The sequence below is a fragment of the Equus caballus genome, chromosome 14 (assembly GCF_041296265.1).
Source record: "Equus caballus isolate H_3958 breed thoroughbred chromosome 14, TB-T2T, whole genome shotgun sequence".
Lineage (NCBI taxonomy): Eukaryota > Metazoa > Chordata > Mammalia > Perissodactyla > Equidae > Equus > Equus caballus.
Genome location: NC_091697.1, coordinates 37,072,493 through 37,095,571, shown reverse-complemented (window position 1 = coordinate 37,095,571; position 23,079 = coordinate 37,072,493). Strand labels below are relative to the sequence as shown.

The window sequence follows — 23,079 nt, the reverse complement described above, 5'->3', positions numbered from 1 at the left end:
TAGAAAGCCTTTAAGGATGCGGACTGGTTGCTAGGGGAACCAACCTTGTGATTAGAGGGTTGGAACTTTCAGCTTCACCCCTAGACCTCTGGTGAGGGGAGAGGGCCTGGAGATTGAGTTTAATCACCAAAGGCCAAGATTTACTCAGTCATGTCTATATAATGAAATCTCCAAAAAACTCCAAAGGATGGGGTTCAGAGAGCTTCCATGTTGGTGAACAAGAAGGTACTCATGTGCTGGGAGGTTGGCACACCCCAAACTCCACAGGAACAGGAAGTTCTGTATATAGATCCTCTGGACCTCACCCTGTGTATCTCATTTGGTTGTTCATTCATATCCATAAGATCCTTTGTAATAAACAGGTGATCTAGTGAGTAAGTTTTCCTGAATTCTGTGAACTTCTCTAACAGATAATCAAACCCAAAGAGGAGGTGGTAGGAATTTCTGTTTTATAGCCTGTTGGTCAGAAGCACAGTTAACAACCTGGATTTGCAATTGGCATCTGAAGTTGGAGCTGGGCGGCAGTCTTGTGGGACCTAGTCCTTAAACTGTAGGATTTGATGTTAACACCAGTTCAGAATTGAGTTAAATTATAGGACATTTAGCTGCTGTCTCAGAGTTGCTTGGTGTGGGGAAAAACTGTCACACATCTGATATTAGAAGTGAAGTCAAACAAAGTGTAGTGTGAGAGAAGAGGAAACACTGTCAACCTGCAAAAACAGAAATCAGTTTAAGAGGCAGAGTGTTTATTTGGGATCAAAGAATTGCAATTCAGGAAGCACAGATTCAGGTAGAAATCTAAAAGTGTCCCGATTACAGGAGAGGGGCTTAGGGTTTTTATGGGAAAAAGAGAGGATGAAGTGAGTTGTGTGAAGAAGAGTTCATTGGTGCTAGACAAGGTAAGGCTAGATTTCTACTTCATAGATTGGCTTGAGGCTGGATCCTCAGGCAGAAGCCTGGACTTGTATTTCATTGATTGGTTAGTGATTTGGTCATCAGCAAAGTCCAGTTGCATCAGTCATTACAGACAGGATATTCTTGTCCTTACTGACTTCTTGGAACGTTGGCGGTTTGGTTCAGTTTGGAAGACAAAGAAAACAAGACCTGCAAGGCAATTCCTCTGGAATGGCTTCTCTGGCTCTATTTTAATATGGCTCCACTCATGTCATCTTTCACAACATTCAGGAGAGTTTTTTCTCTAAATAGGTCTCTTGCTTTAAGGACACAAATCTCATTTATGAGGGCTCCACCTTCATGACCTAGTCACCTCTCAAAGGCCCTCCCTCCTAATACCATCACGTTGGGGATTAGGTTTCAACATGTGAATTTTGGGGGGACACAAACAACAAACATTCAGCCTAGAATGTATCCTGAAACCTCTAGCCCCAGCCAAACTACTAGTTGACAATAGACATTTGCCAAGCTGGCCCAGACCAGAAGAAATCATAGTAGATCCACAAGCAGAACCCAGTAGATCCACAGAATCTTGAGAAATAGTACATATTTGCTGCTTTAAGCCACCAAGTTTTATAGTATTTTATTATGTAGAAAAGCTGATACAAACTCTATTTTTAAACAGATTCAACACAAACCTTAGTCTGTTGGAAGGATTGGCAAACTAAAGCCATTGCGCTGGTCCTCTGTTTTTGTAAGTAAAGTTTTATTGGAATACAGTTAATTTGTTATGTACTTTTCCCCAGCTTTATTGAGATATAATTGACATATAACATTGTGTAAGTTTAAGGCATACAATGTGATTATTTGATGCATGTGTATGTTGCAAAATGATTATCACCATAGGGTTAGTTAACATCTCCATCACCTCATCTAATGTACAGAATGGTGACTGTAGTCAACAATCCTGTATTACCTGTATTTACCTGAAAGTTACTAAGAGAGGAAATCTTAAATGTTCTCACCACAAAAAGAAGGTAATTATGTTATGTATTTTCTATAGCTGCTTTGGGCAATTATGGCTGAGTAGTTGTGACAGAGGCCAGGTAACTCTCAAAGACTGAAATATTTACTAACTGACCTTTTAAGAAAACGTGTGTTGATCCCTACAATTACTTGTGTTTTTCTAATTGCTGTGTAGGAGTTTTTCTTCTTGATGCTAATTCTTTGTTGGTTGCATGTATTGAGAATATTTGCTCCAAGTTTGTGACTTACTTCACTTTCTTTAAGGTGTCTTTTAATGACGAACAAGTTCTTAATTTTAAATAGCCAAATTGATATCTTTTTTTTCATAGTCAATGCTTTTTATGTCTTGTTTAGAAATTATTCCCTAACCGCAGGTAAAAAAAAAAATATGTGCTTAATGTTTTCTATTTAAAAATAAAAGTTTGGTGGGCTGGCCCCGTGGCCGAGTGGTTAAGTTCACGTGCTCTGCTTTGGCGGCCCTGGGTTTCACTGGTTCGGATCCTAGGCATGGACCTAGCACCAGTCATCAGGCCATGTTGAGGCAGCATCCCACATAGCAGAGCCAGAAGGACCTACAACTAGAATGTACAACTATGTATTTGGGGGCTTTGGGGAGAAGAAGAAGAAGAAAAAATGAAGATTGGCAACAGATGTTAGCTTGGGTGCCAATCTGTTAAATAAATAAATAAATAAATAAATACAAATAAAGTTTTGTTTTCTACATTTGTGTCCTTAATACATCTGGAGTTGATTTTTGGATATAGTGTGAGGCAGGGATCCAATTTCTTCTTTTTTTTTTTTTAAAAAAAAATTTTTACTGAGGTCATAATAGTGCATTGTTATTTGTCAGTCACCATATAAATGTGCCCCTTATGCCCACTCCCCAACTCCCTTCCCCTCTGGTAACCACAAACTGGTTCTCTTTGTCTGTGTGTTAGTTTATCTTCAACATATGAGTGAAATCATATGATGTTGTCTGTCTCTGTCTGGCTTATTTCCTTTAACATAATACCCTCAAGGTCCATCCATGTTGTTGTGGATGGGAAGATTTTGTCTTTTTTATGGCTAAGTAGTAGTCCATTATATATATATATATATATATATATATATATATATATATATATATAATATACACCATATCTTCTTTAACCAAAAATCAGTCAATGGGCACTTGGTTTGCTTCCATACCTTGGCTATAGTGAATAATGCTGTAATGAACATAGGGATGCATAAGTTTCTTTGAAATGTTGACTTGAAGTTCTTTGGATAAATACCCAGTAATGGGATAGCTAGGTAATATGGTATTTCTACTTTTAATTTTTTGAGAAATCTTCATACTGTTTTCCATAGTGGCTTCACCAGTTTGCGTTCCCCCTGGCAGTGTATGAGGGTTCCCTTTTCTCCACATCCTCTCCAACATTTGCTATTTTTTGTCTTGGTAAGTATGGCCATTCTGACAGGTGTAAGGTGATATCTCAGTGTAGTTTTGATTTGCATTTCCCTGGTGATTGGTGATGTTGAACAGCTTTTCATGTGGCTATTGGTCATCTGTATATCATTGGAAAAATGTCTGCTCATATCCTCTGCCCATTTTTTGATTGGGTTATTTGGGTTTTTTTGTTCAGTTGTGTGAGTTCTTTTGGCGATTAACCCCTTGTTGGATATATGATTTGCAAATACTTTCCTCCATTTGGTGGGTTGTCTTTTCGTTTTGTTCCTGGTTTCCTTTGCCCTGCAGAAGCTCTTTGGTCTGATGAAGTCCCACTTGTTTATTTTTTCTTTTGTTTCCCTTGCCCAAGTAGACATGGTATTTGAAAGATGCTGCTAAGACCAATGTCAAAGAGTGTATTGCTTATATTTTCTTCTAGGAGTTTTATGGTTTCACATCTTATCTTCAAGTCTTTGATCCATTTTGAGTGAATTTTTGTGTATGGTGAAAGATAACAGTCTACTTTCTTTCTTTTGCATGTGGCTGTCCAGTTTTCCCAACATCATTAATTGAAGAGACCTTCCTTTCTCCATTGTATTTTCTTAACTCCTTTGTCAAAGATTATCTGTCCATAGGTGAGTGGTTTTATTTCTGGGCTTACAGTTCTGTTCCATTGATGTGTGTCCCTGTTTTTTGTACTAGTACCATGCTGTTTTGATGACTATAGCTTTGTAGTATATTTTGAAGTCAGGGATTGTGATGCCTCCAGCTTTGTTCTTTTTTCTCAGGACTGCTTTAGCTATTTGTGGTCTTTTGTTGCCCCATATGAATTTTAGGATTCTTTGTTCTATTTCTGTGAAGAAGGTCATTGGGATTCTGATTGGGATTGCAATGAATCTGTAGATTGCTTTAGGTAGTATGGACATTTTAACTATGTTTATTCTTCCAATCTGTGTGCATGGAATATCTTTCCATTTCTTTGTGTCATCATCAATTTCTTTCAATAATGTCTTATAGTTTTCATTATATAGGTCTTTTACCTCCTTGGTTAAATTTATTCCTAGATATTCTATTCTTTTTGTTGTGATTGTAAATGGGATTGCATTCTTGAGTTCTCTTTCTGCTAGTCTGTTATCAAAGTATAGAAATGCAACTGATTTTTCTAAGTTGATTTTGTACCCTGCAACTTTGCTGTAGTTTTTGATTATTTCTAATAGTTTTCCAGTGGATTCATTAGGGTTTTCTATTTATATATAAAATCATGTCATCTGCAAACAGTGAGAGTTTCACTTCTTCATTGCCAATTTGGATAGCTTTTATTTCTTTTTCTTGCCTAATTTCTCTGGCCAAAACCTCCAGTACTATGTTGAATAAGAGTGGTGAGAGTGGACACCCTTGTCTTGTTCCTGTTCTCAGAGGGATGGCTTTCAGTTTTTCCCTATTGAGTATGACGTTGGCTGTGGGTTTGTCACATATGGGCTTTATTATGTTAAGGTACTTCCCTTCTATACCCATTTTATTGAGAGTTTTTATCACAAATGGATGTTGGATCTTGTGAAATGCTTTCTCTGCTTCTATTGAGAAGATCATGTTGTTTTTATTCCACATTTTGTTAGTGAGGTGTATCACATTGATTGATTTGCAGATGTTGAACCATCCCTTCATCCTTAGTATAAATCCCGCTTGTTCATGGTGTATGATTCTTTTAATGTATTACTATATTTGGTTTGCCCATATCTTGTTGAGGATTTTTGCATCTATGTTCATCAGTGACATTGGCCTGTAATTTTCATTCTTTGTGTTGTCCTTGTCTGGCTTTGGGCTCAGGGTGATGTTGGCATCATAAAATGTGTTAGGTAGTGTTTTGTCTTCTTCAACTTTTTGGAATAGTTTGAGAAGGATAGGTATCGAATATTCTTTGAATGTTTTGTAGAATTCTCCAGAGATGCCATCTGGTCCTGTACTTTTATTTTTTGGAAGGTTTTTGATTATTATTTCAATTTCTTTACTTGTGATTGGTCTATTCAGATTCTCTACTTCTTCTTGATTTAGTTTTGAGAGGTTGTATGAGTCTAAGAACTTATCCTTCTCTTCTAGATTGTCCAATTCCTTGGCATATATTTTTCATAGTATTCTCTTATAATCCTTTGTATTTCTGTGGTATCTGTTGTAATTTCTCCTCTTTCATTTCTAATTTTATTTATTTGAGCCTCTTCTCTTTTTTTCTTGGTGAGTCTGGCTAAGGGTTTGTCAATTTTGTTTACCTTCTCAAAGTAGCAGCTCTTAGTTTCATGGGTCCTTTCTACTGTGTTTTTCATTTCAATTTCATTTATTTCTGCTCTAACTTTTATTATTTCTTTCCTTCTGCCAACTTTGGGCTTTGTTTGTTCTTCTTTTTCTAATTCTGTCAGGTGTAGTTTAAGATTGCTTATTTGAGATTTTTCTTGCTTGTTAAGGTGGACCTGTATTGCTATGAATTTCCTTCTCAGGATTGCTTTTGCTGCATCCCAGATGAGTTGGTATGGTGTATTTTCATTTTCATTTGTCTCCAGATATTTTTTGATTTCTCCTTTAAATTCTTCAATGGTCCATTTGTTGTTCAATAGCATGTTGTTTAATCACCACATATTTGTCACTTTCCCAGCTTTCTTCTTGTAGTTGATTTCTAGTTTCATAGCATTATGGTTGGAAAAGATGCTTGATGTGATTTCAATCTTCTTAAATTTTTTGAGGCTTGCCTTGTTACCCAACATACGGTCTATCTTTGAGAATGTTCCAGGTGCACTTGAGAACAATGTATATTCTGCTGTTTTGGGATAGAGTGTTTTGTATCTATCTATTAAGTCCCCTTAAAAACTGGTCTAGTTTTTTGCTTAATTCCACTATTTCCTTGATGACTTTCTGTCTGGATGATCTATCTATTGATGTAAATGGGATGTTAAGGCCCCCTGCTATTATTGTGTTATTGTTAATATCCCCTTTTAGGTTTGTTAATAGTTGCTTTATGTCCTTTGGTGCTCATGTGTTGGGTACATATATATTTATAAGTGCTATGTCTTCTTGGTGGAGTGTCCCTTTTATCATTATATCCTGCCCCTCTTTGTCTCTCATTTCCTTTTTTATCTTCAAGTCTACTTTGTCTGATATAAGTCTGGCAATACCTGCTTTCTATTGTTTGCCATTAGCTTGTAGTATCATATTCCATCCCTTCACTCTGATCCTGTGTTTGTCTTTAGAGCTGAGATGTCTTTCCTGGAGGCAGCATATTGTTGGATCTTGTTTTTTAATCCTTCTTGCCATTCTGTATCTTTTGGTTGGAGAATTCAATCCATTTACATTTAGGGTGCTTATTGATATATGAGGGCTTAATGCTGCCCTTTTATCACTCATTTTCTGATTGTCCTGTATTTCCCTTGTTTCTCATCCCATGTATTTTCAACTACCAATTCAGTTTGGTAGTTCTCTATGATAATTTTTCAGTTTTCTCTTTATTTGTCTTTTGTGTCTCTCTTCTGATTATTTGTTTAGTGGTTACCATGAGGTTTGTATAAAAAATCTTGTAGATGAGATAGTCCATTTTCTGATAGCCTCTTATTTCCTTAGTCTAAGCCGATTCCATCCCTTTCCTCTTCCCCTTCTAAGTTATTGTTGTCACAACTTATTCCATCTTGTTTTGTGAGTTTGTGGTTAAAATCACAAAATTATAATTTTTTTGATGTTTTCCTTCTCTTTATCTTTAATGTTATATTTAAGTGTTTGCCAACCTGTTCTGATAGAGAGTTGCAATTATCTGATTTTGTCTGTCTATTTATCTCCTTGCTCAAACCTTTGTAAACCCCTTTTTTTTTTTTCAGGTATGAGGGCCTTCTTGATCACTTCTTGTAGAGAGGGTCTTGTGGCAATGAACTCCCTTAGCTTTTGTTTATCTGGGAAAGTTTTAATTTCTCCATCATTTCTAAAAGATATTTTCACTGGATAGAGTATTCTTGACTGAAAGTTTTTGTCTTTCAGAATTTTGAATATATCATTCCACTCTCTCCCAGCCTGTAAAGTTTCTGCTGAGAAATCTGCTGAAAGCCTGATAAGGGTTCCTTTGTGAGTTGTTTTCTTCTGCCTTGCTGCCCTTAATATTTTTTCTTTGTCATTTTCTTTTTTTTTGCCAGTTTTGCTAGTATATGCCTCAGAGAAGCCAATCTTCTTCTTTTTGCTTGAGGAAGATTGTCTAAGAGCTACATCTGTGGCAGTCTTCCTCTATTTCGTATGTGGCATGCCACCACAGCATGGCGTGATGAGCAGTATGTAGGTCTGTGCCTGGGATCCAAACCTGCAAACCCTGGGCTGCCAAAGTGGAGCACGCGAACTTAACCACTATGGCACCAGGCTGGCCCCAAGAAGATCTTTTTACCTTGATATAATTAGGAGTTCTATTAACTTATTTTACTTGTATTTCCAGCTCTTTCTCCATGTTTGGGAAGCTCTTAGCTATTATTTCTTTGAACAAGCTTTCTGCTCCATTCTCTCCCTCTTCTCCCTCTGAAATACCTATAATCCTTATGTTGCATTTCCTAATTGTTGGATATATCTCAGAGAATTTCTTCATTTCTTTTTAGTCTTAGTCTCTCTCCTCCTCCATCTGAAGCATTTCTAAATTTATGTCCTCCAGATTTCTAATTCTGTCCTCCATAATACCAACTCTGTTATTCAGAGTCCAGATTTTTCTTTATCTCATCCATTGCGTTTTTCATCTCCAACACTTCTGATTGGTCTTTAGAATAGTTTACGTCTCTTTTGTGAAGAAGTCCCTCTGTTCATTAATTTTCTTCCTGATTTAATTGAACTGTCTTCTGAATTTTCTTGTAAATCTGAGGGTTTTTTTGGTAGCTATTTTGAATTCTCTCTTAGATTGTAAATTTCTGTGCCTTCAGGATTGACTTCTGGGTGTTTGTCATTTTCTTTCCAGTCTGGAGTATTACTATATTTCTTCATATTGTTTGATGGTGTGGATTTTTGCCTTTGCATAGTGATAGAATCTGGTCACAGATTCCACCTGCCACCACTGTTGGGGGAATCTGGAGCTGTGTATTCTGAGACCTCTGCCATCCCTGGCATCTGTGCCTGTTCTTTTGGATCTATGCTGACAGGGCCTGTCTGCAATTGCTGGCTTGTTTGCTCACAGCTGCTGCTTTTCTAAGGTATGTGCAGGTGCTCTGGCCGACCAACTGAGTGGAGTGCCTGGGTGGGAGGAGTGGTGCTTTCTTTCGTATGCATGATCCCGGGGCTGTCCTGGCTCTGCCCTCGCTATCTGCTTTCCTGGGGTGCTGGCTTGATGATGACATCCCTGCAATAGCTTAGCATCCTCTGTGTGGAGCTTTCCCACAGGTTGTGAGGGAACTTGGAGAGCAAAGGCTTTCCCACAGGCAGCCACCCCTCCCCCTTCTTTTCTCAGAGCTGCGTACAGTCTTGCACCCTGAGTCACTGCTGGGGAGAGAGAGGAGATCTCCTTGCCTCCTTCCACTTCCTCCTGGGGGTCCTGCACCTCCACTTTCAGACATATGGCTGTATGGGTCTCTCAGATGTCTTTTGTGTTGTGTGAATGTCCTCATTGGCTTATGAATGTCTTTTTCATTGTATCTTAGTGGGGAGAGTTTAAGGGACGAGCTCATTCCATCATGATGCTGATGTCACTCTCGATTTCTTCTTTTACTATATGGATTGCATTTTTTCCCCCACAGCTCTATTTATTAAACAGTTACTTCTTTCCCCACTGATGTGACCTGCAACTTGTATCATCTATCAAAATATTACATAAATGTGTTTGTTTCTGAGATCTTTACTCTATCCCATCCTATCCTACCCTACTCTGCCCTTTCCTATCCAATTCCATTCCATTCTACTCTGCTCATGGATTTATCTGACCTTGCACAAATATCACTGTCTTAATTACTATAGCTTCATAATAATCCTGAAAGTTTGTAGGGTAAGTACTCTCTCCTGCTCTTCTTTGGATGGTCTTAGCCATTCTTGGTCCTTTCCTCTTCTGTATATATTTTAGAATCGTCAAGTTCCATTTAAAGGTCTATTGAGATTTTGCATTGAATTTGTAGATAAATTTGGAGAGAATGGATATCTCCGCAATATTGTCTTTCTACCCATGGACATGGTAGATATTTCTATTTTTATTTAGATCTTCTTAATATCTTAATAAAGTTTTATAGTTTCCTTCATAGTTCTGACACATCTTTAGTTAGATTGTTTTCCTATCCTGGTATTCTCTGATCTACTGAAAATGCATTTTTTTTAAAATTACATTTTATAATTTTTTGTCACTGATATATAGAAATGAAACTTAAATAATATTAATCCTTTTCATGAAGATGGCACCAAAAGTGAAGGAAGCTCCTGTTCCCCCCAAAGCCAAAGCAAAAGGCTTTGAAGGCCAAGAAGGCAGTGCTGAAAGGTGTCCACAGCCACAGAAAAAAGATCTAGACATCACCCACCTTGCAGCAGCAGCTCAGAAGGCAGCCCAAATAGCCTCAGAAGAGTTCTTCCAGAAGAAACATGCTTGACCACTATGCCATCATCAAGTTCCCCTGGCTATCAAGTCAGCCATCAAGAAGATAGAAGACAGCAGCACATTTGTGTTCATTGTGGATGTCAAGGCCAACAAGCACCAGATCAGAACAGCTGTGAAGAAGCTCTGTGATGCTGACATGGCCAAGGTCAACAACCTCATCAGGCTTATGTTCAACTGGTTCCTCACTATCATGCTTTGTATATTACCAACAAAGTTGAAATCATCAAAACTGAGTCCAGCCAGCTAATTCTAAATATAAATTTTATCATCATAAGAAAAATCCTATAACCAGCCTGCTTGCTAAACTTTATTCTTTCTAATAATTTATCTAGATATATTCTTTTGAGTTTTCTTTTTAAATATTCATATCATATGCAATTAGCTGTAGATTTCTATTCTCTTCCAATGCTTAGAACTCGTTTCTTTTTCTTATCTTATTCTAGTGGCTCAGAGCTTCACAATGTGAATAGAAGTGGTATTAGTGGGATTCCATCCCATTCTTGATTTTAAAAAGAATGATTCTAGCATTTTTCCATTTAGAAGATTGCTCTATATTATTTATAGATATTCTTGTGTCTTTTTGTTATGTCCTCATCATTCTTTGAGCCCTTCCTTACTTTCTGGAGCAAAGAGATATTGCAGGTTTATCTTGTATTTTCCCTATCCAGCCCTGGAGTCAGCCATTTCTCCAAAGAGCCTTGGTTTCTTTAAGTGGAGGATAATATATAGAAACCAGGATCTGGGTACTAGGGGTACTCACTGTTACTGGAATGTCATGCTTATTGTCTCTCGCAGTGGCAGAATGAACGCATACACACACATATATTTATCTATATTAAAATCATGAGTTCACACTAATATTTCTAATTCCAATCCAACACCACAAAGTTTATTCTTGCCTTCCTCTTTACCATATTTGTAACTTGTTTTCCAGTGAGAAATCTGATTTCTACTATCTTTGATGTATTTAATTATTTGCTCAATTCCCCCTGTATGTAACCAAACTCTTGCTGTGTAAGCCAAAAACACAAGACAGGGGGAGAAGAAGGAGAAGGAGCAGGGAAAGGAAAAAGGAGGAAAGAGGAAGGAGGAAGGAGGAAGAGTTACGTTTTTGTCTTTATTTTACAGAACCGTCTGCCGTCCCCCACAAACACAGAAGAAAAAGACACAGAAGGGCAGGGGAAGTGGGAAGTGCCCCAGGGGAAACAGACCAGTCCAGTCTCTGCCTTTGGGGTGGCCTTGAGTGGCAGGCCGGCACATGGAGCCAGCTGGCCCCTCCTCTTGTCTTCCAGGTGGTTCCTGGCAACCTCTTTATTTTTAAAAAACAGCTTTATTCACGTAATTCACATACCATACAATTCACCTACTTGAAGTATACAATTCAATGTTTCTTGGTATAGTCACAGATTTGTGCAACCATCACCACGGTTAATTTTAGAACATTTTCATCACCACAGGGAGAAACTGTGTGCCTTTACCATCACTGTCCTGTCCCCCTATCCTTACAACTCTAAGCAACCACTAATCTGATTTGTAATACATCCTCTGTATAGATTTGCCTATTCTGGACATTTCATATAAATGGAATCACATAATATGTCTTTTGTGACTAGACTCTTTACTCAGCATAATGTTTCCCAGGTTCATCTATGGTGTAGCATGTGGCAGTACTTCGTTCCTTTTTGTGGCTGAGTAATATTTGATTGCATGGATATAACACATTTTGTTTATCCATTGATGGACGTTTGGGTTGTTTCCACTTTTTGGCTATTGTGAATAGACTGCTATAGACATTTGTGTACAAGTCTTTATCTGAGAATTTGTTTTAGTCCTTTTGGGTATATACCTAGGAGTGGAAATACGAGCTCATATGGTAATTCTATATTTAACTTTTTGAGGAACCACCAACTATTTTCCATAGTGGCAGCATCATTTTACATTCCCACCAGCTATATATGAGGGTTCCAATTCTCTATATCCTTGCACTTGTTATTTTCTGGTTTTGTTTTGTTATAGTCATCCCATTGGGTTTGAAGTGGTTTTGATTTGTGTTTCCCTAATGACTAACGATGTTGAGCATCTTTTCATGTGTTTATTGGCCATTTTTATTTCTTCTTTGGAAGAATGTTTATTCAAATCTTTTGACCATTTCTTGAGTTGTTTGTCTTTTTGTGTTGAGTTTGTATATTCTGGATACTAGGCCCTTATCAGAAATGGATTTGCAAATAGTTTCTCCCATTCTGAGGTTGTCTTTTCACTTTCTTGATTATGTGCTTTGATGCACAAAAGTTTTTAATATTTATGAAGTCCATTTTATCTGTTTTTTCTTTTGTTGCTTGTGCTTTTGGTGTTCCTTGTGTTTGTGGCATATCTAAGAAACCAATACCATATCTGAGGTTTTGAATATTTACCCCTGTGTTTTCTTCTAAGACTTTTATTGTTTCAGCTCTTACATTTAGGTCTTTGATCTTTTGAGTTAATTTTTGTAAACAGTGTGAGCTAATGGTCCAAATTCATTCTTTAGCAGGTGGCTATCTAGTTGTCCCAACACAATTTATTAAAAAGACTATTGTTTCTCCATTGGATGATCTTGGCATCCTTGTCAAAAATCAGTTGACCATAAACACACTGGCTTATTTCTTAATTCTCTATATATCTATTCTTATGCCAGTACCACTCTGTCTTGGTTACTGTTGCTTTGTAGAAAGTTTTGAAGTGTGAGTCCTCCAAATTTGTTATTTTTCAAGACTGTTTTGGCTGTTCTGGGTCCCTTGCAATTCCATGTGAATTTTAGAATCAGATTGTCAATTTTTATAGAGAAATCAGCTGGGATTCTGTGTTGAATCTGTAGATCAATTTCAGGAGTATTCCTGACAACTTTTTTTAAAAAAAGACTATTTTTTAAAAAGCAGTTTTAGGTTCATAGCAAAATTGAGAAGTTGTTACAAAGAGTTCCCATACCTCCCCTGCCCCTACACATGCACAGCTTCCCCCATTATCAACATCCTCCACCAGAGTGGTACATTTGTTACAATGATGAACTTACACTGACACATCATTATCACCCAAGGTCTAGTTTATGATAAGATTCATTCTTGTGTTGTACATTCTATGGGTCTTGACAAATGTTCAGTGACATGTATCCACCCTTATAGTATTATACAGAGTAGTTTCACTGCCCTAAAAATTTGGCAACCTTTTAAAGCTTAATCTCTTTTGTTATTTTAGAGGCAATGCTTTTGAGGGCCACAGAGGTGCTGGGTATGTATTTAAATGAATGACAGACCATTTGGGGAGTTTTCTCACCTCCACCTTCCACTGCAGGAATTCTCCTTGGCCCTGGGGAGCCCTGTATGCACAGCAGCACCATTTCTTTCTTTTTCTTTTTTCAGATCGGCACCTTAGCTAACATCTGTTGCCAACCTTTTTTTTTTTTCTCTTTCTTCTTTTTATCCCAAAAGCCCCGCAGTACATAGTTGAATATTCTAGTTGTGGTCCTGGTGGTTGTACTATGTGGGATGCTGCCTCAGCATGGCCTGATGAGCGGTGCCATATCCACGCCCAGGATCCAAACTGGCAAAACCCTGGGTAGCCGAAGCAGAGCGTGTGAACTTAACCACTCGGTTGCAGGCCGACCCCAACAGCACCATTTCTTGTTCAGTTCATACTGACAGCTGTGCGTGTGAAGCACCTTGCCAAATTTTCTCATCACCTCATTGGGCTCCATGGAGCTTGTGATCTTCATACTCCACGTGAACTGCAGTGTGTGGCTTGTCCGCTCCGGGTTTCAATGTCTCCACTTGGTCTTTGCTTTCAGGTTCATTCAAGTTCCTTCTGGCAAATATGAAACAAAGACGTCTCTATATAAACTTGAAGAGCTTCCAAAGAAGCCTCAAGTGGCCCTGTGCTGGCCATGGCTGTTGCCAGAGGGAGAGGCTGGGGTCACAGTAGGCAAAATCTACTGGTCCCGCACCTGTTGGAGCTGCCCAGCATGTATGGAGTTTCCTTTGGATAATCTGGGGAAAATTTGAATCTTGGGTCCCAGGACTGCTGCTCATGCTGCAGGTCAAGGGGGAAGCCACAGGGACACACTGGGGGACAGTGCTGAGCTGCAGCATCTTATAGTTACCCTACATGAGGTGCAGCCCCAAAGGGATGGTTGGGTTACAACTGGGCCATCTTGAATTCCTGGTGCTGTTGGGGCAGGGCCAGGGAGAATGAAGGAGAAGCAGAAGCCCTGGAGGTCCTGGACCCTGACATGGTTAGGTTGTCATTGCCCTTCTGAATGGAGGCCCAGCCAAGGCTGACTGTCTCCTAAGGTGGGGAATTCCTGCTCTGATTTGGGCTGGTAGTGAGGCTGCTGTTTGCAGAGGAGCTACAGGTGGTCCTCTTCCTGTTCAGGCAGGATACGGGGCTGGCAGGCATGATGGCTGTGCTGCTGGCCTTCTTCCCTCTCTCCTGATCCTCCTCAGGATATATCTTGCTTCTCTGAGAATTCTTAGAGTAGCAATTGTTATGGACTGAATTGTGTCCACCCTAAATTCATGTATTGAAGTCATAACCCTCATTGTGATTGTATTTGGAGATAAGGCCTGTAAAGAGACGGCAAACGTCATATTATGAGGTCATAAGGGTGGAGCCCTAATTTAATATGCCTGGTGTCTTTTTATGAGGACACACTAGGGATGCACAGACATGGAGGAAAGACCATGGGAGGACACAGTGAGGTGACTGGCTGCAAGCCAGGAAGAGAGACCTCACTAGAAACCAGCCCAGATAGCACCTTGATCTGGAACTTCTAGCCTCTAGAACTGCGAGAAAATAAATTTCTGTTGTCTAAGCAACCTAGTCTATGTATTTTGTTATGGCAGCCCTAGCAAAATAATACAGCAGTTAAAGGTAGGAATGATAGTCTCGCTGAAACTCAGTGCTTGGGGTTGGTAGAGACCTAATGCTGTACCTTGTGGGATGAGGAGGAAGTCCTGCTGTTAGTCAGATCTGCTGAAGGCTGGGGCTTCAGGGTAAGGGTGTAGACCTGCAGCTTGGGTCTCTGGTAGCCCAGAAGCACATAGGTGGTCATCACCTCATTTTACTTCTGGCCCATCAGAGAGTTGTGGATCGTTTCCCATGTGTAATCCGTGGACACTATCAACTCAGTCTTCAGAGTCTTTGTAATCAGAGAGTGGCTCTATGTAAGGCTTTAGTTCCTCAGCTTCACGACCCACATTCATCCATGGATCCTCCGTGATTTTTCTAAAGTGCCTCTCTTGCTGGGACACTGAGAATGAGAAAATTTCCTGAGCAGGTTTTCACATTCTATGCACAAGTCAAAGGGAATATGGTATATTTTGCCCAGTACTTCCTCCTGTAGCTCCTTGAAGTTCTGGCCATCAAAGGCAGGGTCTATAGAGGATGACTCCCAGGCCCCACACAGCCACACTGGGTCCATCATACTTTTGGCCCTGGGAGAGTTTCAGGGCAGCATAAAGGAGGACTTCCCCAAGATGGTATCCAACTTATTGCCAAAGGTGGATGAGTTGTTGAAACCAAAGTCTGCATTCTTGTTCATGTCAGCATCCAACAGCTGATTTTCTGTCTTTAAGTCTCTACGGACAATGAACTTCTGGTGCCAGTACTGTATAGCAGACACTATCTGGCAGAATTGGGCTTGGATCTTTTTTTCTTTCATACTGCCATGAGCCACTAGGCTCACCTCCACTAGCGTACTCCATGACAAGGACTCTTGTCCTCAGTCCCTATCACTTCAAATAATCTCACCATGTTGGGATGATTCAAAGCCTTCATGATTTTCACTTTTCAGGATAGTCTCTGGAGGCTGGGGAAATTCTGTTGAGTCTTGTCAGTGATCTTCATGGCTACCTCTTCCCAGTCAGGATGTGCCAGGCTAGTTTCAGGGCAAAAATACCCTTGCTGATGGTCTCGAGATGCTGGTTGTTGCCAACATGAGTCTTTTCCTCAGCAGAGATGGCTGAGAGGCTCTGTAGTGGGTTGGATTTGCTGCTGGGCTTGAGCAGGGTGTCTCAAGGTCAGCTTAAACCTGGGAAAAGCTAGTGAGAGGCTTGGTCCAGGTCACCTCAAAAGAAAATCACTTCCCAAGACAACCTGACAAATTGATCTTTATAATGGAATTAAAACACAATGGCAGACTAAAATAAAAATAGACTAATTAAAAAACTAAGTAAAAAAATGAGAAAAAAAGAAGAAATGAGAGAGAGAAAAAAGAGAAAAGAAAACTATAAAGGAAAAAAGAAAAAAATGAGAAAAATAAAAAGAAAAGAAAAAAGAAAAAGTGAAGAGAAATAAAGAAAATGGAAAAATGAGGAAAAAGAACAAATGAAATATACAGAAAACCCACCTTGCCAAGGAGAATACAAGCTAACTTTGGCCAGATGTACTTCAGGTCATTGAAAAGCAGCTTCCTGAGCTAGGACAGCAAACCTAGGCTGTACCAGGGACTTATATAGGTGCTTGGAATTCTATAATAATGGCTCCTTATGAGGTCATAGGATGAAAGGGACCTATCATGGCTGGTGGTAATCCACAGTGGTTTCCTCATTTTCTTTTGGTCTCAAAAACCCTTTAGTCTTTAAACAAATTATTGAGAACCCCAAACAGCTCTTGGTTTATGTGGGTTATGGCTATTGATATTTACCTTATTAGAAATCAAAACATGTATCAAGCTTCAGTGGCTTTTTCATTTCTAGATTGAAAAACTGTAATAATTTTTTGGCTCAGTGTATTTTTAAATGTCCAAACATGGGGATTTTTAACTTTTTATTAGCTTCTTTTTTCATTTTATTCATATTTCAGTTTGTATCTGTAAAATAAAAGGACTCTATATAAAAATATAACTAAAATACCATTCTAAAAACAATGATTTCTCAATATCATCATCTATTCATCTGTTAAAAATTTTCTCATGCATTTTGAAATTTTTTCTTTTTCAGATTATATGCTTGAATCAGGATCCAAAATTGGTCCACATATTGTGATGGGTTGATATGTCTTTTAAGCCTCTTTTAGTCCATCAGTTTTGCTCTGTCTCCCTTTTCCCCCTTGTAATTTATTTCTGAGGAATTCAGGTTGATAGTTTCCCACTGTTTAGATTTTGCTGATGGTATTCCTGTGGGGTATATTAACGGGTGTCTCTGTACTTCCTGTAAATTGATAGTTAAATCTCGAGGTTTGGTCAGATTTAGATGTGATCTTTTTGGTGGGCCTCCTTCACGGGTGGTAGCGTGTTCTTTTTTCAGGAGGCGTGTGATGTCTGATGGTCTCTCTTTTTGTGATGTTAGCAGGCTTCCATGCTCATTGTCGAGATTCATGAAATCGTTACAAGTAGCGAAAGACTAAATCTATCATCCCTTCATTTATTAGCTGGGATACTTCTACAACAGAAATGTCTCCTCCTCAACTTCTAACGCAACGACCTTGTGGTCATTGATGATGGTCTTTATGATTCCTGTTCTTGAAATTTGTTGGAGGCTTTTTTGATGGTCTAACACATAATTTTTGTTTCCAACTGTTTTTCATATAGGACTTCCAGGTGAAATTTCACTGGAACAAATGTTTCTGCAGCACAAAGGTATTTTGAAAGGTTCTGAACTAAGCCAAAGGAATAAACGGCTAAGTGAGGAATTTGGGCATCAGAAACATCATTTTGGATATTTAAGGTGCTGAGAATATTTGAGATTTTGTTAGAGGTAAAAAAATATAAAGTCAACCATATACAGCACTACCGATAGCCCTTAGCAATGTGCCCAACATGCAATTCATGTTCAGTGTATGTTAGCCATCACCATTAGTGTCATATAATCTAACCGTCTCATTTTCTATGTGGGAAACTGGGCTCACTCATTTGTTTGTTCATTCAACAAATGTTTCCTGAGCCTCTCCCTATGCTCTGAGGAGGCACTATTCTAGGTTCTGGATAAAGTGCAGAGCAAAGTCCCTGAGTTTGCTGTCCTTTGTTGTGGGGTGGAGGAAACAAGTTAACAAATTAACATAAGTTGAGAGAGTGATAAACGATATGAAGGAAATAGAGTGATGTGTTAGTGCTACTGGGTGGGACACTACTTTAGATGGGGTGCTAACATTTAATAGGAGACCTCCTTGACAAGAAGGAGCCCAATATGCAAAGATCTAGGAAAAGGACTTTCCTAGCAAAGAGTACCACAAGGGCAAAGGTTCTGAGGTGGAAACAAGCTTCGCATGATGGAGTTGCATAAAGGCCATCAGTGTGGCTGACAGTGAGTGAGCAGGCAGGAAGGTGGTGGAAACTGAGTCTAGAGGGGTGAGTTGAGACAAGAACCTAGCTTTTCTGGTCGATTCCTCACTTCTATAGTTTGTATCTCACTTTGCCTGATTCTGGAGGGCCCTGATAGCTGTTTGCTAGCAGAACACAATGTTTTAAAAATCGCTTCCCTCACCCTGTCTGCCCCTGCTCCGAAGTTTAAACCTGTCCTTTAGGAAGCCAATTCTGAAGGAAACATAGTCCCTTGCCGCAGCCTGGGTTCTGCTTCTGGCGGCGGCACCCTCTGTGTTCTCAGAAACGCCGGCGAGAGCTGCTGACGGCCCAGTTGAAGAGCCAGCCCCTGGATGATTCCTGCTTTGCGCTCTGCCCTGACCTCTGGTGGATTCCGCCTGTTAAGACATAGACCAAGCTAGAATCTGGAAGTCATTGCTACCTATCCCCACCTGCCCGCATTTGGCTTCACTGTATTGTGAAGGCCTCTAGGACCTGTGGAGAGGCAGAATTTCAGATACTGCCATGGGGTGGCCGGATGGCTTTTGACCATCCAACACCTCTTGCCTTGGTACAAGAACCATTCTTTAGAGTTTGGCTGGCATCCATCCTGCCCATCCCCCAGGCACAATGGGCGGGCATAGGACCCAGCCTGACCAATGAGAGCACTCCATTCCTTTGGCCTCAGGGATTGGTTCAGAAAGAGCACATGACCCACACTGGGCAAATCAGGTCTTCTCTAAGAGTTCGTACGGGACGTTGGGAGAGAGGGCATTTCTCTTTCTCCTGGATCTAGTATTTTATTGATTCTTGTATATCTGGATTGGCAGTAGCCATCTCTTTGGCTACATGGAGAGAGGCTACCTGAGAATTAAATCAACACTGAGGAGGAAGGTGGGGTCTGGAAATTCAAAGGGAGCCATCATTTAAGCTCCTGCTTCTGGGTGTGCCTAGAGGGAGACAATAAATTCCTTTTTCTCTTAAGCTAGTTTCAGTTGAATTTCTCTCACTTGCACATGGAAGTCCCCTAATTGATACGACAGTCAATGCTTGCCCTTGTTATTATTAGCAGTAGATAATCACAAGTAAGTTTGAAGTAATTACACTGTGGCACTTTTCTTTATGACACTCACCACGTTTGTAATTTTATATAGCGATCAGTGTGACTATTTTGAAATGTTGGTCTCTCCCTCCATGAGCAGGGGTCACTTTTTTTTTCTCATTGCCCTAGCTCACTGACTGGTTGATAGTAAGTCCTCAATAAATATTTGTGGAATGAATAAATAGTTGTGTGGCAATGTTTACTGGTGTGAGAATGTAATTGCCATTATCTAGTACTATTGTGGAGAATCTAGGAGAATGCCCTTATTCTGAAGTGTTTATGGGTAAAGTGGGGTGATGCTTACAACTTAATTGGTTCAGCAAAAAAAGAAAAAGAGAAAAAAAAGAAGTATATGTATTGCAGAGAGAAAGCAAACATGGCAAAATGCTAATTAGTATTGAAATTAAGTGGTGGCTGCAGAGGTGTTCATACTATTCTTTCAACTTTTGTATGTTTAAAAATGATCATAATTAAAGTTAGGAAATGCAAAAAGATTACCATTATCTGGAGGGGCACTCATGTTTGCCCTGCTTTTAAGAAACTTCAGTTGAAAAACAAAATTCAACAGAGAAAATTGAATGATCTAATTGGCTTTCTTCAATGATTCATGAATTGAGCAGCACCCCAGCCAGTGAACAGAAAGGAGCTCCAAGGAGCTGTACAAAATGGAAGGCTTTTACAGGGAAAAGAGTGAATTGTTTCAGGCAACATCACCTTCCTTTAGGGGACAAAAGGTGTCTATCAGGTCGATTCTCTCCCTAGTGCTGCCTAGGAAATTCCAGACTGACTGTTTAAGATTGCATTCCTGTGAGAGGCTCAAACTGCAGTTAGGTTAGGCATTAAGTCTCAATTTGGTGACATGGGGCTTAGCACAAGTGACTCCATTTTGGATCTGTTGTCTCTTATTTAACACTTCCAATCCCCACATTACAGGACAAATACACCAGAGAAAGACCATTTGCATTACAGAACAGTTTTTCATTTTCCAGGGGAAAAACTTTACCTCAAGTCTTCTTCAAATAATAGCAATTAAAAAGATCCAATGAAGTGTACAGCTGTAGGGGAAACTGGACTTAGCCCTAGAGAGCAAATCTTCCCCTCCCTCCCTTCCTCCCTTCCCTTCTTTTCTTTCTTTATTGTCCTAAAATAGAAAAGTTTTTTTCCTTTTCAGATTATAAAGTCACTGTAAAAAAAAGTTCAGACAATAAGGAAAGGTGTAAAGGAGACAGTAAAAATTGCCCGCGATGTTACTACCTAAAAGTAATAGTAAAAATGGTGCAAGGTATTGTTCTAAGCACTGTACATCTGTTAACACATTTGAGCATCGCTAATAACCTGAGGGGGTAGTTCCGACTGTCATTTGTGTTTTACAGATGGGGAAGCTGAGGAAAAGAGGGATTAAGTAAATTTCTCAAGATCAAATTTTACCTCCGCTGAAGAGGGGTAAGAATTTGGATTTGAACTTAGGTTTCCTGACTCTAAAGCCTGTGCTCTTTACTGCTATCCTACACCGCTGTGCTGAGAAAGAGGCACTCTGGACTCTTTCATAATTATCCTTTTGTATGTATGTATGCATACTTGCTCACACATGTGCGCACACACACTGTAATCACATATGTGCACACACATGCCACAGACACACATGTGAGCACCCACATTTTCCAAACAATCATGTTATTTATGGTGCTTTATGACTTGCTTTTAAAATATATACAAAAGTAGGTAGAAGAGTCTGATGAACCCTGTGTACTTATCGCCCGGATTCAACAATGATCAACTCATGGCCAATCTTGTTTCATCTCTATTCCCAGTACTTTCCCTTCCCTATAGATCTTTTAACAAAATGATTTACTTTGAAATCATTTCAGACTTAAGGAAAATTGCCAGGATGGAGGATGCCTGAATACCCTTTATCTACGTTCACTAATTTTTAACATTTTGCCACATTTGCTTTATCGTTCTTTCTCTCTTGTTCTCTGTGTGTGTGTGTATGTATATGTACACATACACATAAAATTATTATTTTGGGGGCCATGTGATAGTAGGCTGCATGCCTTAAGACCTTTCCTTCTCCATACTTCAGTGCCCATTTCCTAAGAACAAAGATATTCTCTTAGGTAGTCACAGTAGAGTTATTAGATTCAGGAAAGTTAATTGATATAATACTTTTATTTATAGTCCATATTCCAGTTTTATCATTTGTCCCAGGAGTGTCCTTTATAACCTTTTTTTTTTTTGCCTCTAGTCCAAGGTCTAGTCCAGGATCACATATAGCATATAGTTGTCCTGTCTCTCTGGTCTTCTTTAACCTGGAACTGTTCCTTAGACTTTGATGATGTTGACATTTTGGAAGAATAGAGCCATTTATTTTATAGAATCCTCCTCAATTTTGGTATATCTGATATTTTCTATTGACTACATTTAGGTTATGTATTCCTGGCCAGAACACTCCTTGGGTGATATTGTGTCTGTCTTAGCATATCACATGTGGAGGTACACAATACCCACTGGTAATGCTAATTTTCATCTCTGAGTTAAGGTATTGTTGTTTCTCCATTTAATGACCTCCTTCAAAAAATTTAGCCACATATACTAGTTTTACTTATGAAGTGAGAAATGGCAGACCGACAACATTATTTTTCATGGTAGTGTCATCACCACCACAATCATCGCCATCATTATTGTCATCATCATCATCATCATCATCATCATCATCATCATGTTATCACCATCGCTGAAGGCTTGTTGTTATGTCAGGCACTGAGCTAAATGTTTTACCTGCTTTTATTCTCCCAGCCAACCTTTGAATAAGAGGAAAGTGTGGCTAACAGAGATTAACTTGTCAAAGGCTGAGTGGAGTTTCACACCTGGCTGACTGACTCCAGAGCCTGTACTCTTAATCATGCACCACTGTTTGTTTATCCAGTTCTCTAGCCTTGTGTGTTTTAGTTATTTCTCAGTCTTAACTTTTTATGAACAATGCTGCCATGAACATCTCAGAATAAACATTTTTATGAGTCCTCAAAATCTCAGCCCTTAGACCCCAGGACTTCATTTCTTCCTGAAATATTAACAAGGCAGATATTCTTAGTAAGTAAATAGGAAAAAAGAAACTCTGCAATGCTTCTTCCTGTAAAGTCACGTTGACTGAGAGTTGGAAGGAAGTTTTCTGGTTGATAGATTGTTCTATTCTTGGCTAGAATCTTCTCTAACAATGACTTAGTAACAGAAATGATTACAATAGTAATAACAGTGCCACCTCCCGCCCCCCGTGTGTCAAACACTGGGCCACACCTTTTTCTTTTGTGATTTTCTCTTTTTTTGAGGAAGATCAGCCCTGAGCTAACATCTGTTGCCAATCCTCCTCTTTTTGCTGAGGAAGACTGGCCCTGAGCTAACGTCCGTGCCCATCTTCCTCTACTTTATATGTGGGACGCCTACCACAGCTTGGCTTGCCAAGCAGCGCCATGTCCGCACCCGGGATCCGAACCGGGGGACCCTGGGCCACCAAAGCAGATCGTGCGCACTTAACCACCGCGCCACTGGGCCGGCCCCTCCTTTGTGATTTTCTTAATCTTTATAATAACCCTGTGAGGTAGGCATTAGCGCCCTATGTTCAGATGAGAGTAAACATTCTGTGGCATCCCTGACAGATGGACATAGCCTCTGCTTACACAAATCTATGAATGGGGAACAGGACCACTTATGGATCACCCTAATTGCTTACTTACTACTGTAAGTGAGAATTCACATAAAATCACCATACAATTCACCCTAGAATTCACTAA

The 23,079-nt window shown here is 39.5% G+C and overlaps 1 long non-coding RNA gene and 3 pseudogenes across 4 annotated transcripts in view; 2 read left to right on the top strand and 2 right to left on the bottom strand.

The window, feature by feature from the left end:
- Positions 1-23,079, top strand: part of LOC138917444 (uncharacterized) — a 427,142-nt gene that overhangs the window by 22,917 nt on the left and 381,146 nt on the right. The window lies entirely within an intron of this gene.
- LOC100071166 (large ribosomal subunit protein uL23 pseudogene) lies at positions 9,724-10,211 on the top strand (annotated as a pseudogene).
- LOC111767467 (serine/threonine-protein kinase MARK2 pseudogene) lies at positions 13,293-14,539 on the bottom strand (annotated as a pseudogene).
- LOC100071158 (serine/threonine-protein kinase MARK2 pseudogene) lies at positions 14,807-15,964 on the bottom strand (annotated as a pseudogene).